Raw genomic sequence first — 17,718 nt, 5'->3', positions numbered from 1 at the left:
GACTTAACTTTGGATGTTATGAGTCGCGCCGGCCAGTGTGGCCGAGCGGTTCTAGGCGGTACAGTCTGGAACCGCGCGACCGCTACGGTCGCAGGTTCGAATCCTGACTCGGGCATGGATGTGTGTGATATCCTTAGGTTAGTTAGGTTTAAGTAGATCTAAGTTCCAGGGGCTGATGACCTCAGAAGTTAAGTTCCATAGTACTCAGAGCCATTTGAACAATTTTTGTTATCAGTCACCTACAACTTAGGACTAATTAAACCTAACTAACCTAAGGACATCGCACACATCCATGTCCGAGGCAGGATTCGAACATGCGACCGTAGCAGTCGCTTGGTTCCAGACTGTAGCGCCTAGAACCGCACGGCCACTCCGGCCGGCAAGCCAAGAAGGGAAAGCAGAAAGGTGGAACGAATATATAGACGGTCTATACAGTGCGATGTTCTAGAGGACAATATTATGGAAATGGAAGAGGATGTAGGTGAAGATGAAATGGGAGATATGATAGTGCGTGAAGAGTTTGACAGAGCACTGACAGACCTAAGTCGGAACAAGGCCCCGGTAGTAGACAACATTAAATTAGAACTACTGACAGCCTTGGGAGAGCCAGTCCTGACAAAGCTCTACCATCTGGTGAGCAAGATGTATGAGACAGGCGAAATTCCCTCGAACTTCAAGTAGAATATAATAATTCCAACCCCAAAGAAATCAGGTGTCAACAGATGTGAAAATTACCGAACTGTCAGTTTAATAAGTCACAGTTGCAAAATACTAACGCGAATTCTTTACAGACGAATGGAAAAAATGGTAGAAACCGACCACGGGGAAGATCAGATTGGATTCCGTAGAAATGATATAACACGTGAGGCAATACTGACCCTACGACTTATCTTAGAAGAAAGATTAAGGAAAGGGAAACCTACGTTTCTAGCATCTGTAGACTTAGAGAAAGCTTTTGACAATGTTGACGGGAATACTCTCTTTCAAATTCTGAAGGTGGCAGGGGTAAAATACAGGGAGCGAAAGGCTATTTACAATTTGTACAGAAAGCAGATGGCAGTTATAAGAGTCGAGGGACATGAAAGGGAAGCAGTGGTTGGGAAGGGATTGAGACAGGGTTGTAGCCTCTCCGCGATGCTATTCAATGTGTATATTAAGCATGCAGTAAAGGAAACAAAAGAAAAATTCGTAGTAGATACTATAATCCATGGAGAAGAAATAAAAACTCTGAGGTTCGCCGATGACATTGTCAGAGACAGCAAAGGACTTGGAAGAGAAGTTGAACGGAATGGACAGTGTCTTGAAAGGAGGGTATAAGATGAACATCAACAAAAGCAAAACAAGGATAATGGTATGTAGTCGAATTAAGTCGGGTGATGCTGAGGGATTAGATTAGGAAGTGAGACACTTAAAGTAGTAAAGGAGTTTTGCTGTTTGGGGAGCAAAATAACTGATGATGGTCGAAGGAGAGAGGATATAAAATGTAGACTGGCAATGGCAAGGAAAACGTTTCAGAAGAAGAGAAATTTGTTAACATCGAGTACTGATTTAAGTGTCATGAAGTCGTTTCTGTAAGTACACTCCTGGAAATTGAAATAAGAACACCGTGAATTCATTGTCCCAGGAAAGGAAAACTTTATTGACACATTCCTGGGGTCAGATACATCACATGATCACACTGACAGAACCACAGGCACATAGACACAGGCAACAGAGCATGCACAATGTCGGCACTAGTACAGTGTATATCCACCTTTCGCAGCAATGCAGGCTGCTATTCTCCCATGGAGACGATCGTAGAGATGCTGGATGTAGTCCTGTGGAACGGCTTGCCATGCCATTTCCACCTGGCGCCTCAGTTGGACCAGCGTTCGTGCTGGACGTGCAGACCGCGTGAGACGACGCTTCATCCAGTCCCAAACATGCTCAGTGGGGGACAGATCCGGAGATCTTGCTGGCCAGGGTAGTTGACTTACACCTTCTAGAGCACGTTGGGTGGCACGGGATACATGCGGACGTGCATTGTCCTGTTGGAACAGCAAGTTCCCTTGCCGGTCTAGGAATGGTAGAACGATGGGTTCGATGACGGTTTGGATGTACCGTGCACTATTCAGTGTCCCCTCGACGATCACCAGTGGTGTACGGCCAGTGTAGGAGATCGCTCCCCACACCATGATGCCGGGTGTTGGCCCTGTGTGCCTCGGTCGTATGCAGTCCTGATTGTGGCGCTCACCTGCACGGCGCAAAACACGCATACGACCATCATTGGCACCAAGGCAGAAGCGACTCTCATCGCTGAAGACGACACGTCTCCATTCGTCCCTCCATTCACGCCTGTCGCGACACCACTGGAGGCGGGCTGCACGATGTTGGGGCGTGAGCGGAAGACGGCCTAACGGTGTGCGGGACCGTAGCCCAGCTTCATGGAGACGGTTGCGAATGGTCCTCGCCGATACCCCAGGAGCAACAGTGTCCCTAATTTGCTGGGAAGTGGCGGTGCGGTCCCCTCCGGCACTGCGTATGATCCTACGGTCTTGGCGTGCATCCGTGCGTCGCTGCGGTCCGGTCCCAGGTCGACGGGCACGTGCACCTTCCGCCGACCACTGGCGACAACATCGATGTACTGTGGAGACCTCACGCCCCACGTGTTGAGCAATTCGGCGGTTCGTCCACCCGGCCTCCCGCATGCCCACTATACGCCCTCGCTCAAAGTCCGTCAGCTGCACATACGGTTCACGTCCACGCTGTCGCGGCATGCTACCAGTGTTAAAGACTGCGATGGAGCTCCGTATGCGACGGCAAACTGGCTGACACTGACGGCGGCGGTGCACAAATGCTGCGCAGCTAGCGCCATTCGACGGCCAACACCGCGGTTCCTGGTGTGTCCGCTGTGCCGTGCGTGTGATCATTGCTTGTACAGCCCTCTCGCAGTGTCCGGAGCAAGTATGGTGGGTCTGACACACCGGTGTCAATGTGTTCTTTTTTCCATTTCCAGGAGTGTATTTGTATGGAGTTTATCCATGTATGGAAGTGAAACATGGACTATAAATAGTTTAGACAAGAAGAGAATAGAAGGTTTCGAAATGTGGTGCTGCAGAAGAATGCTGAAGATTTGATGGGTAGATCACATAACAAATGACGAGGTATTGAATAGGATTGGGGAGAAGAGAAGTTTGTGGCACAACTTGACGAGAAGGAGGGTTCGGTTGGTAGGACATGTTCTGAGGCATCAAGGGATCACCAATTTAGTATTGGAAGGCAGCGTGGAGAGTAAAGATCGTAGAGGGAGGCCAAGAGATGAATACACTAAACAGATACAGAAGGATGTAGGTTGCAGTAGGTACTGGGAGATGAAGAAGCTTGCACAGGATAGAGTAGCATGGAGAGCTGCATCAAGCCAGTCTCAGGACTGAAGACCACAACAAGAAGAGGATGGATTGGGTAGTAGGGGGTGAATTGTTATCATATCCCTAGTCCCACACAAAAGTTGTTAAACATAAATGATGTAAAAGATGTAGCACTATCCATAATTGACGTCCATGGCATACCTCACACAGAAAATCAGCTCTTCAATTCGTGAATCATTTCCGTGTTGGTAGCTACCTTGATATAAAGGAACCTCGTAAATCGTGAGAATGCATACAGGTATTGCCCTCCTTGGACCGTGGTAGTAACCAGACAAATCCGATATAAATCTTATCCCATACCTTTTCCATGAGTAGAGAGTCAAGCAGTCCTGCCATAGTGTTCTGAGCAGACTTGCTTTCTGCACATGGGCTACAAATAGCATTTCTGTTCTTTGTATCCTTGGCCATGTTGTGGCATGTAAATTTATCTGTCATCTAATTTCCTGTCTAAAACACTCGCAAAAGACTGCCAATCGGTGAATCACGGCAGTTCTAAAATTTTTATGGAATTAGTTCCGTTTTTATCATAAGTTGCAATACAACAAAGTACAGCCTTCTGTAATAAATAAAGTTTACTCACTTCACCGTTTTCATTTTTTCCTTAAAACCACGAATTTCCATGCCCTTATCCTGATACTCTTCGGTTCCTTTAAACAACTGAGACTCATCAGTTAACATAAAATTAATACTTGTAGACTATCGTAATGTTTATCCGTTTTCCGTCTTTCCCTTAGTTGCTCTAAATTCGTGGCGGTATGTACCGTGTAAGCAACTAAATGAAGGCATATTGTTTGTTGCCATACGCGTTTCGCTTCATTTATTTGGGAAGTGTCATCAGCGTCGATTCCCAGCGCTGTTAACACATGTTTGTGTTCCGGGGGATGTATTTGTTGGTTTTCATACTCCAGCTGGCCGATTTCTGGCATTGTTTCAGACACACTTGTCACATCGCATGTTTCACTTTCACTTCCATCTGGTGATCAACATATGTGTGTTTTCGAAAATACAAACAAACTGTCTTCAATTTAGTTGCATAGACGGTACATACATCCACGAATTGTTGTCTTCCGCTCCTCCAACACACGGTATGTTTCTGACGTCCTATAGAAGGTATGAGCTATCACATTATCAATTCCACGAATACTGAAGGAATCAAATTTAAGTGTGAATACCCATACATGCCATCTTCCTATACGCCCCGATTTTGTGGGTCTACCGAAGACACAGCTAAGTGCCTGGTCGTCTGTCTCCAGAGCAAAATGAGTATCTTACAAGTAGTATAGAAATTTTTCTAGGCCCAATACAACTGCTAATGCTTTTAGTTAATAGGCGAAATATTTATTTTCCTGATCGTTGAGGGCCGTAGAAGCATAATCTATTGGCCGACGTTAATCGGTTGGTTTGTTGGTTTGGTGGAGGGGACTTAACAGTGACGTCATCAGTCTCATCGGATCAGGGTTCAAATGGTTCAAAGGCTCTGAGCACTATGGGACTTAACATCAGAAGTCATCAGTCCCCTAGAACTAAGAACTACTTAAACCTAAGTAACCTAAGGACACCACACACATCCATGCCCGAGGCAGGATTCGAACCTGCGACCGTTGCAGTCATGCGGTTCCGGACTGAAGTGCCTAGAACCGCACGGCCACCGCGGCCGGCTTCGGATCAGGGAAGAAAGGGGAATGAAATCGACTGTGCCCTTTCAAAGGAACCATCCAAGCATTTCCCTGAAAGATATAGGGAAATCACGGAAAACCTAAAGCAGGATGGTGAGACGCAGATTTCAACCGTCATCCTCCCGAATGTGACTCCAGTGTGCTGACCACTGCGCCATCTCGGTCGGTTTGGTCGACGTCGTTCCTCACTATCTTGTCGAAAGACTTGTCTGATTCCTCCCATCTGTACATCTGTTGGTGAAATGAATTGTTTATTGAACTCAGGAAGCATCAAAATTGGAGCCGTACTCAGTATCCATTTTATGTCCTGAAATGTTGCACTTTTCGTTCTTCCCCCGTCTTACTCTATCTTTCACCAATTTTTACGTAGTTCATGCGTCGGAGCTACTCTGTTACCAAAGCCTGAAGTAAATTGTCGGAAAAAAGTCCCCATTTCGATGAAACGAGCCACCCCTTTAATATTCTTGGAACGAAGAAAATCTAGGGTAATTCTGTTTCTTCAAATGGTTCAAATGGCTCTAAGCACTATGGGACTCGATATCTGAGGTCATCAGTCCCCTAGACTTAGAACTACTAAACCTAACTAAGCTCAGGACATCACACACATCCATGCCCGATGCAGGATTCCAATCTGCGACCGTAGCAGCAGTGCGGTTCCCGACTGAAGCGCCTAGAACCTCTCAGCCACAGCAGCCGGCAATTCTGTTTCTTTTCAGGTCTATATTTACACCTCTGGGGGCAAGTGTTCCAGAAACTTCATGGTAGAAAATGCTAGCTTTATATTTTATGAATTTACGGTGGACGTGGTTTGTCGTAAACGAAAAAATACTTCATTCAAATATAGCAAATGCGCCTCAATTTCTGTACTGTAGATAACTACATCATGCAACAGTTTTACACATAGCTAAATTTTATATTTGGTATGAGGTACATCAATTGCGGAAGCACTTCAGCCGCTGTGGGTACATGAAATGGTGTTTCAATAAATTCGTACAATTTCCAGCCACTACTCTGCTTTCGCCGTTAGGCTTTGGTACCAAAAGTATAGGTGCTGCGTGGATTTAGACGGTCTAATGACATCTTTTGCTAACATTTTTTGAATTAATTGATACATATACTTTCATACTGGTTTGCGCCTTCATCTATAAGGTGGTCTTCGTTATGGGATACTGTCTATTAAATGAATCGTATATTCAATCAAGGATGTAACACCCAATTTGGTTTTGAGTACATCCAGAATGTGAGGGCGCAACTCTATAGGTTTACGTTCAACGTCTACTTGCAAATGACTAAACTGTCCTTTTTCTGGTGTGACATACTATCTACATGTTTGTAAGGTTTCTCTTCTTTGCTAGGAGCCCCGATACGTTTCCTTTATTAGGTTGACAGAAGGTGATTTTATAAGTAGCCGTAAATCTAAGGCGAAATCTGAAATAAGCCTAATCTTCCCAAATGGTCAAATGTTGAAACGCACGAAATTGCGAGCCCCTTAATGGTTCTCACCTTTCTTTTCCATATGTCCATGTGTATGGTCATACCTTAAGTTTTAACTTTGTACATCCCATTAGAACCATTCTAATTTTATTGGCTGCCGTATATGTTTCCGGTTCCTTATACACACACACACACACACACACACACACACACACACACACACGTCAGGCCGCTTACAGTGTGCACTAGGTGTCATAAAAATTTTTCGTCACAGCTGTTTGCGAACTTTCTGAATCAACTAAAGCACACGCGGGCTCCTTATTAATAGCACAACATACAAAAGGTACATTGCTTTGTTCTCTGTTAGCAGTTCCCTGTATGAATTTGATTTGAAGGTCACGTTGGATATTATTCCTAACGGTCCTCGTTTGCCACCAAAGAAAACACCAATGAAAGCTCTCTTGCCGTTCATTTATAGTCATTCAACTTTTCTCCGTATGAATGTGTAATTTCTATTCCGCCGCTCTATTATAACTTAGCATTATGTGTCCGATAAAAGCCTGTACCGCATTTTTAGTAATAGTGTTATCCTTATTCCACAGTCTCCTTTCATCTACATATGAGACAGCTAGTATGTGGCGAACTAGGTTGCTGATTAATGAGAGAGTGTTGAGAAAACTGGTGTCTTTCTGTCTTGTGGGTTAATACCATCAACAATGTATCTAATTACTTCTATTCCCCTGTAGAGGAGGCATAATGCCTTTACTGTCTTGTGTATTATAGTTAGGTATGCGTCAATGGATTCATCCCATCCTCGCTCCTTCCCACATCGTGCACATACTAATTGCTTACAGGCCCATATTATTATAGATGATCCTTAGAAGATCGTCAGTTCTTTGCTTGTATTCAAATCCTTATTACCCACTCCCTGATGTTTCCTTCCAAATTAACGGTTCATACTCTTAACAATTCTGTCTCCGACAAGACCATTACAAGTCCCCGTTCTCGGACATCTACTAATAATTCTAGAAATTCTCTTCTATTACGGGAACGAAGTTACCCGAGAAACTTTTACACCTCAGAATACAGTCCTGTAACTGAAATGAGATTTTCACTCTGCAGCGGAGTGAGCGCTGATATGAAACTTCCTGGCAGATTAAAACTGTGTGCCAGACCGAGACGCGAACTCGGGACCTTTGCCTTTCGCAGGAGAGCTTCTGTAAAGTTTGGAAGGTAGGAGACGAGATAGTGGCAGAAGTAAAGCTGTGAGGACGGGGCGTGAGTCGTGCTTGGGTAGCTCAGTTGGACGCCGGCACGGTAGCTCAGCGTGTTCGGTCAGAGGTTAGCTGCCCTCTGTAATAAAAAAAAACTGAGTTAATCGATCAACAGCGAACTTAAACGGATATCATACGACGTCCGCCCCGAGCATATTCAACGAACAAACGCGAACAAAATGAGATTAAAAAATAAATAAATAAATAAAGTTGGTAGAGCACTTGCCCGCCAAAGGCAAAGGTCCCGAGTTCGAGTCTCGGTCTGGCACACAGTTTTAATCTGCCAGGAAGTTTCACTCCTGTAACTGATTAGATAACTTAGTAAAATTATTCATGTCTTCCTCCTGATCCTTCGACAAACTTTCCGTCTCAGTTTTTTGTATTAGGGAACTTTGATACACACCTATCCAGTTAACCGTTGGCCAGTGATTCGTGGATGTAAACTGGAATTATCATCGTTCACCACGCCCACCAAATCCGCTAACCTGTCTTTATAATGTTCAAATCGTGCTTGTAATAGCATGAGTTGGCCAACAATATATCTCGTTTCGCAAAAGAAATCTTAATGTACTTCAAATTCCTGAAGAGCTGTCTGCAATGCATCGATGGCCTGCCTTACCACATCTTGGCGGAACTTCATTCCGACAGGGTTTTCCAACATTTTGTCGTATTTACTTCACTGATTCATCCACCGTTCCTTGAAGATCCACACCTCTCTTTCTAATTACATTTCTCTGCAACCATGTAGCGTCTCTCACTCTCGCCATGGCCCCATTGAAACAGCAGACAAAGAACAGTAACCTGAACAGCAATATGTCAATTCCCCTATCTCACCAGACCTCCTTTGTCTGAAACCATTTATGAACCAGAATGTAATATGGAGCAAGCACTGGCTGTTAAAAGGCGGACTTACACTATCAAAACTTTAATTAAACTAAGCGTTCACCTGTGATTACAAATTATTGAGCTATTAATCGCAATCTTGGTTTTTTGTTACAGATTCTGTGGATTATACTACATCCCAGCGGATATTCAGCAAGTAAGTTTCAATTAAATAATTCACGGAAACTCGTATCTAACTAGAAGTATTTCATTTTAAAATTTTAATTTACTTGAAATTACTTAACCAAAGAACTGTAAAACATAATGACAATTTATGCAATTAAAACTCACCTGAAATTGCTCGACTAGGAGAACTGAAAGAATAATAATTATTTACGTAAGTACTATAACCGGCAGCGCTTTCTACCAACCATAAAATAGTAATCAAAGAATTTCTTACAATTTACGTCGATGGCTCGTACAGCAGCCAACGAAAGCATTTTACGAACTGACACAACGAGGTCGCATTTACAATTATTAAGGTTACATTAAATTACGAACACTCGACAAGGATTTGTAAATTTGTTTTCAGTTCAGCTTTGCCGATAGCTCAGGCGCCCCAGTAGATTCATACCCACTACGTAAACAACCGCCACGAAGCATACAGCGGCAAATGGTACCGCGTCAGTGATACTGGCAATATTTACTGGAGATCCACGGACGTTACATTGTGTCAGATTTCTCATCAGGAAATATGGATACAACTACAGTTAATTAGTTCCTAGAAAAAATATCACCAAGGGAAAAAACCACAGAATTTCATCAAATTACAGCACTCAGGGACTGTTCACCTCCAGGTATTTTTTTTTCAAACAAAATCACTGTGGTCAGATATAATTTAGTAAGTCATACAGCACCAGAACTTTACACAAGTCTCAGATACCACAGGCACCCTCAATTTTATTAAGAATACGCCTCCAGCATTGATACTTAAATACTAGCTTCTACATACATGTATGCCAGAATTTTTGTCTCTATAATGCGAACCTCTTATGTCACTCTGCTTATATTACACAGAAATACGTCATTCCACATCCGTCTACCAAGGTGTGGCATATAACAAACATACACTACTGGCCATTAAAATTCCTACACCACGAAGATGACACGCTAGAGACGCGAAAATTAACCGACAGGAAGAAGATGCTGTGATATGCAAATGATAAGCTTTTCAGAGCATTCACACAAGTTTGGCACCGGTGGCGACACCTACAACGAGCTGACATGAGGAAAGTTTCCAACCGATTTCTCATACACAAACAGCAGTTGACCGGCGTTGCCTGGTGAAACGTTGTTGTGATGCCTCGTATAAGGAGGAGAAATGCGTACGATCACGTTTCCGACTTTGATAAAGGTCGGATTGTAGCCTAACGCGATTGCGGTTTATCGTATCGCGACACTGCTGGTCGCATTGGTCGAGATCCAATGACTGTTAGCAGAATATGGAATCGGTGGGTTCAGGAGCGTAATACGGAACGCCGTGCTGGATCCCAACGGCCTCGTATCACTAGCATTCTGGATGACAGGCATCTTATCTGCATGGCTGTAACGGATCGTGCAGCCACGCTCGATCCCTGAGTCAACAGATGGGGACGTTTGCAAGACAACAACCATCTGCACGAACAATTCGACGACATTTGCAGCAGCAAGGACTATCAGCTGCGGTTACCCTTGACGCTGCATGACAGACAGGAGCACCTGCAATGGTGTACTCAACGATGAACCTGGGTGCACGAATGGCAAAACGTCATTTTCTCGGATGAATCCAGATTCGGTTTACAGCATCATGATGGTCGCATCCGTGTTTGGAGACATCCGGGTGAACGCACATTGGAAGCGTGTATTCGTCCTCGCCATACTGGCATATCACCCGGCGTGATGGTATGGGGTGCCATCGGTTACACATCACGGTCACCTCTTGTTCGCATTGACGGCACTTTGAACAGTGGACGTTACATTTCAGATGTGTTACGACCCGTTGCTCTACCGTTCATTTGATCCCTGCGAAAGCTTACATTTCAGCAGGATAATGCACGACCGCATGTTGTAGGTTCTGTACGGGCCTTTCTGGATACAGAAAATGTTCGACGGCTGCCCTGCCCAGCATATTCTCCAGATCTCTCACCACTTGAAAACGTCTGGTCAATGGTGGCCGAGCAACTGGGTCGTCACAATACGCCAGTCACTACTCTTGATGAACTATGGTATCGTGTAGAAGCCGCATGGGTAGCTGTACCTGCTCTGGTTCACTCAATGCCCAATCGTATCAAGGCCGATATTACGGCCAGAGGTGGTTGTTCTGGGTACTGATTTCTCAGGATCTATGCATCCAAATTGCGTGAAAATGTAATCACATGTCAGTGCTAGTTTATTTGTCCAATGAATACCCGTTTATCATCTGCATTTCTTCTTGGTGTAGCAGTTTTAATTGCCAGTAATTTATAATCAGAAAGGATATGGCGAAGTGACAAACTGCTGTGTCTCACATACATATTACAACTGCTCCTAAGAAAATCTATTGTGTGATGTAATCACAACTGTTAGCTGAATCAGATATGTAGATACTCGTTATGCACCTGATATAAAGGGGTGGAGCACACGATTAGACGCACTGCGTTAATACTTCGCTGTCCATAGGCTTCCAGCATACTACTGTCGTACAAAATCGAACCATCTCTGCCTCAGGTTACAGTAGCACGACATCTCCATATGCAAACCCGACCGGAAGATTGAGACAAACATTGATTTTGCCCAATGTCCACTGAGTGCATTTGGGCGGAAAAGTACGCACGCATGCGGCCGGAGTGGCCTAGCGGTTCTAGGCGCTACAGTCTGGAACCGCGCGACCGCTACGGTCGCAGGTTCGAATCCTGCCTCGGGCATGGATGTGTGTGCTCAGAGCCATACGCACGCATTCCGTACTAGCGTGACCAGGATGAACTAGCCGTCTCCTCGTGCCAAGTCTAACCGACTGCTACATTACATATCGACCAGGGTAGCACACTGGTTATCAAAGTCGACTCGCATTAGGGAGGACGACGGTTCAAACCTGTGTCCAGCCATCCTGATTTAGGTTTTCCGTGATTTCCTTCAATCGCCAAAGGCAAATGCCGGTATGCTTTGATCGAATGGGCACGGCCGCTTTCCTTCTACATCGTTCCCTAATCTGTGCTTCATTTCTAAGTACCTCGTCGTCGAGTGGACGTTAAACACCAATCTCTTCCTACTGCTCCTGCTGTCTACACCGTTAGCTCCGATTTCCGGCCCAGGGTGGCACAACCGCCAAGGCTCAGAAATGCTGGCCATCACAAATGTGGCACTCCCTGCTACATCTCTTGGTACTAATAATTTGGCCTTTAATTTTCTAAGAAGAGTTTTGCCACTTCGATATTTGATGCTCATGACTGTGATATCAAACTGTTGTATTTTTGTCTGCTCCTGTAGCTTTAAATATAATTTCATCCAGGCTACATCAGTTGCTCAATAGCTGCTTATCCCACTAAAGTTTTATAAATAATTTTTTTGTCCTTTACTAACGTATTCAGAATAAAAACGTGTGCTACACGAATTGACAAAAATTTTGGGTTTTGACATCCTACAGTGATCAGCCTATTAATTATTTCATGTTACACAAACTCGTAATGAGTAACATTATAGAGCCCCCAATGCTTTTCAGGGCAGCTGTGAGCTGGGATAGAGCAAGTGGGTGGTGGAGACGGGACGGAGCACCAGAGAGAGAGGGCTGCAAACGTAACAGTATCTTTATCGCCCCACCCGTGCTGCTTGCTACGCCGGGTGAGTGGCTGGTTGGCCACTGAATACTACTGCGTTGGCCGCCTGCACGCCCCACGATGATGACGCAGATACGACACTCATTAGGGACTCTTGAGGGCGATGTCCCAAGTTCAGAATACAATAAGGCCAATTTTTTTGAAAGTGTTTCTGCTAATCACTGACCATGTGCATCAAAAGGGCGACATTAAATGAGTGTCCACGAGCTGCAGAAATGAAGCTTATATGGGATTCACAAAATGGACATCGTTGACATTCATGAAATGTTGAGAACAAACCGGTAACTTGCACCATGAACACCAAATGAAAACTGGCAAGGCACAGTAATCACAACTGTTCGAGCAATCAAGATCGAAGGGGAACTCCTTGAGAGTTAACAATCAAACAAAACGGTAAGTAGGTATCCACTCTTAAATAATGCGCATTGAATTATGTTGGTGTAACGGGGCGCCGAAAACTAGTGGAATGTGATGGCATACAACCTAATACGATGGTGTAGCTTGAGGTAGTGCGATAAAATGTTTAATAGGTTCAGAAAAAACTAAACATTCAAAGTGTGAATTTGTCCAGTGGTTCCAGGTGGTGTAGACTGCAATGTCGCACACTTTTTCAGAAGGCACAGTCTGCTCCAAAGGAGTATGATTTCTATACGCATACTAGGAATCAAGCAAAAGCAAGTTATTTTGACTAGCTATTCGCCAAAAGCAGTGCTCATACTCTAGTTGTAGTTCTCTCAGCCCATTTTCCCCCTCTTGCTTGCTTTGACGTTAATATTCCCTACTATCCTTAAAAGATCACGCACACAAGAAACATTGGGGGGCTGAGCATTTCCAGGTTCTCACAGCACAGAAATAACTTTCCAGCTAATTTACTATTCTACAAATTCAGTTTGGTCAGAGTTGAAAACATACTCCTTACTTAACGGAAGGATAACTTTGTTTATCTCATCTACAAATGTTTGGGCCTATTACACAATTTGCTGTGCATCGTCAAGTTGGCGCTTTGTTTGAAATTTCGTTGAAATTTCGTTATCTTACGTCTTTCATATGTGTAGCAGTGTTGAAATTTGTGCATCCATCTAATGCTTCACTTGAAATCGCAGTAATGCACGTGGTGCTCAATTTGATGTGTATGAAGTTGTAGGTTATATCAGGTATCTCGTGCAAACTGTATCTTGCATCCTTGAAACACGCAAACAACAGGTCTTGTAACTAGTGCACCTTGTCCTCCCTTGAGTATCGGTGGTTTTTCGTGTGCTCAGCGCGGTCTTATTGCTGCGGATTTATTTGAAATTGATCATAATTGTTTCCTTACTGTGCTGCAGATGATTTTCCATGTACGTAATTATGTTTTGAATCCGTTCCTTGGACAGCGGTTGCCCTTTACTACGTTTGACGGGAGGCGGGATTTGTGGCTTCCTGTTCAACGAGAACGATAAAGTGCATGGTTCGACACCAGTTTCAATATCACTTTCACATCAGTATACTTCTTACGTGCATTGTCCACACTGTAGAGCGTATGCGGTACCACACATTCTACTCACTCGTTCTGCAGAAACGCTCATATTTCATCAGCCACTTCTTTTTCACTCTGTGAAATTCCTTGTGTTCCTTTCTGACGAAATATCAGCTTCAGTAACTGCTGTGAATGTTTACTTTGTTGATCGTCGTAATTGCTCTGCTTTGGATCAACGCCTTCAGCACAGTAGCACTCCATAACCCCATGCTTTGCTCACCATTGGTTTCCTCCATTCCTTCAACCTGCACCCATTAGCAGTCAACACTGTGGTTGCGTGGTGGTTAGTATATGGGGCGTCGAATGCCATAAACTCTACTGCCCTTTCGCAACCTCGTACTCTAGGGGTACCTTGTAAGAGTGGGCATCCTCATGAGATAAGCCGGCTGTGGGGCCCCCATGCCAGCAGCGTGTATTCGATGAATTTATATCTGCTACGCCCCAGGTGACAGCCAGCTGCGTCACTGTCAGGGTATGCCTACGACACTTCTGTTCGTCCGGCGACGATGGGCTTCTTGCATGCATGGGCTGCGACATGCTACCCACTGAATGGGAGTCAGCCTTGCCACTGGTGATGGCATGGGGTGGAAACTGTGCCAAGGCGGTAAGTTGGTGAAGGACCTAGTGTGTAGGGCTGATGCTCTGCTGTGGCCTTGAACAGGTAACTTCTTCCGATCGGTTAAAGTTACGTCGCCGTCCGACACAGGCCCACTGAGCTGTCCAGTAGTTATAGTCGGCAGTGGGTTGCTTGTTGGGCGTATGCGCCATCACCAGTCATATACCCAAAACACTACATCCACTCCCATTGTGGAAATCTACTTTGCCTCTTCCTGCACCAGTCTGTGCAGTAATGCTGAGTTTGCTGTTTTAGCAAAGTAACCTGCTTCACGGCACTGATTTGCCTTGTAGAATTATTACAGTGACATCAACCCCGTGCTCATATGCCGTCGATGCTGCTATAATACACAGCTCAGGTTCTCAGTTATATGCCCATATACAGGGTGTTACAAAAAGGTAAGGCCAAACTTTCAGGAAACAATCCTCACACACAAATAAAGAAAAGATGTTATGTGGACATGTGTCCGGAAACGCTTAATTTCCATGTTAAACCTCATTATAGTTTCGTCAGTATGTACTGTACTTCCTCGATTCACCACCAGTTGGCCCAATTGAAGGAAGGTAATGTTGACTTCGGTGCTTGTGTTGACATGCGACTCATTGCTCTAGAGTACTAGCATCAAGCACATCAGTACGTAGCATCAACAGGTTAGTGTTCATCACGAACGTGGTTTTGCAGTCAGTGCAATGTTTACAAATGCGGATTTGGCAGATGCCCATTTGATGTATCGATTAGCACAGGGCAATACCCGTGGCGCGGTACGTTTGTATCGAGACAGATTTCCAGAACGAAGGTGTCCCGACAGGAAGACGTTCGAAGCAATTGATCGGCGTCTTAGCGAGCACGGAACATTCCAGCATATGACTCGCTACTGGGGAAGGCCTAGAACGACGAGGACACCTGCAATTGAAGAGGCAATTCTTCGTGCAGCTGACTATAACCCTAATGTCAGCGTCAGAGAAGTTGCTGCTGTACAAGGTAACGTTGACCACGTCACTGTATGGAGAGTGCTACGGGAGAACCAGTTGTTTCCGTACCATGTACAGCGTGTGCTGGCACTATCAGCAGGTGATTGGCCTCCACGGGTACCCTCCTGCGAATGGTTCATCCAACAATGTGTCAATCCTCATTCCAGTGCAAATGTTTATTTACGGATGAGGCTTCATTCCAACGTGATCAAATTGAAAATTTTCACAATCAACATGTGTGGGCTGACGAGAATCCGCACGCAATTGCGTAATCACGTCATCAACACAGATTTTCTGTGAACGTTTGGGCTGGCATTGTTGGTGATATCTTGATTGGGCCCCATGTTCCTCCACATACGCACAATGGAGCACGTTATCATGATTCCATACGGGTTACTCTACCTGTGCTGCTAGAACATGTGCCTTCACAAGTACGACACAACATGTGGTTCATGCACGATGGAGCTCCTGCACATTTCAGTCGAAGTGTTCGTACGCTTCTCAACAACAGATTCGGTGACCGATGGATTGGTAGAGGCGGACGAATTCCATGGCCTCCACGCTTTCCTGACCTCAACCCTCTTGACTCTCATTTATGGGGGCATTTGAAAGCTCTTGTCTACGCAACTCCGGTACCAAATGTAGAGACTCTTCGTGCTCGTATTGTAGACGGCTGTATACAATACGCCATTCTCCAGGGCTGCATCAGCGCATCAGGGTTTCCATGCGATGGCGGGTGGATGCATGTATCCTCGCTAACGGAGGACATTTTGAACATTTCCCGTAACAAAGTGTTTGAAGTCACGCTGGTACGTTCTGTTGCTGTGTGTTTCAATTCCATGATTAATGTGATTTGAAGAGAAGTAACAAAATGAGCTCTAAAATGGGACGTAAGCGTTTCCGGACACATGTCCACATAAGATATTTTCTTTCTTTGTGTGTGAGACATGTTTCCTGAAATTTTGGCCATACCTTTTTGTAACACCCTGCATATCAGTGCATTACCCCCCACCCCCTCCCCCCTCTCTAGAAAGAAGACCCAGCCCCTTTGGGTGACGATAAAAGCTGTTCCATATTACACTACAAGTCCGTGGAAAATATTGAGAAATTTGTAACCAAACCAACTGACATCTTACGCACATTCAGTCGTACTTACTATGCTGCTTATATTGCTTTATTTATGATTCTGTTTATCATTTTTGTCTTGTGCTTCTGGCAATTCAACCTTCATGGCTTCTCCAGTTCCTTCCCTTTCTCTTAAACCTACATCTACATCTCTTCTGCCTTCACATTACAAGGTTACACTCACTCCCTTATGCTCTAGGGATCCGACCAATGAGGTGGTCGCCAATGATTCCGCACCATACATTTACAGTCCATGGTCGCTGTCGCTCTACCTGTCTGAGCCAGCGAGGATTGTCCACGGACCAGTAATGCATGTTCCGTAGATTCACTGCCCCGTGGTTTGTGAAACCCGCTTCATCGGTAAACAGGTAGAACTGCAACGCATTCTCTGTTAATGCCCATTGACAGAATGGCACTCGATGATTAAAGTCATCACCATGTAATTGCTGATGTAGCGACACATGAAACGGGTGAAAGCGGTGACGATGCACTATGCGCATGACACTACTTTGACTCAGTCCACCTGCTCTCGGAATGTCCCGTTTACTCATGTGTGGGTTCATGGCAACAGCAGCTAACACAACTGCACCCGCTTCTCCTGTGACGGGCCTGTTACGGACCCGTTTGCGTGCTACGACCATACCTGTTGCATACAGTTGGCGGTAGATGTTTTGCAATGTGCGGCACCTTGAATGCTCTCTGTCCGGGTACCGTTCTGCATACACCCTGCAGGCTTCAGCTGCATTTCGTCGACACTCGCCATAGATGAGTATCATCTCCGCCTTTTCAGAGTTCGAATACACCATGGTCACAGTTCCTACAATACTACACTATCACAGACGTCTGGAAACACGGTGTACTACAGTTGGTCTGCGTGCGGAGACGAATGCAGAATAGCAATAGCAGCAAGCGCTACATGCGGACACTGCGACAGCTAGACCAAACCACAACAGTGCACTACAGCCAAACTCGTAAACACGATCGTCATCGTAAACATGTCCCTGCAGATGCTGCCCGCCGACCGTG

This window comes from Schistocerca cancellata, chromosome 6 (genome assembly GCF_023864275.1).
Source record: "Schistocerca cancellata isolate TAMUIC-IGC-003103 chromosome 6, iqSchCanc2.1, whole genome shotgun sequence".
NCBI lineage: Eukaryota > Metazoa > Arthropoda > Insecta > Orthoptera > Acrididae > Schistocerca > Schistocerca cancellata.
Note: the sequence above shows the minus strand (reverse complement) of the source record.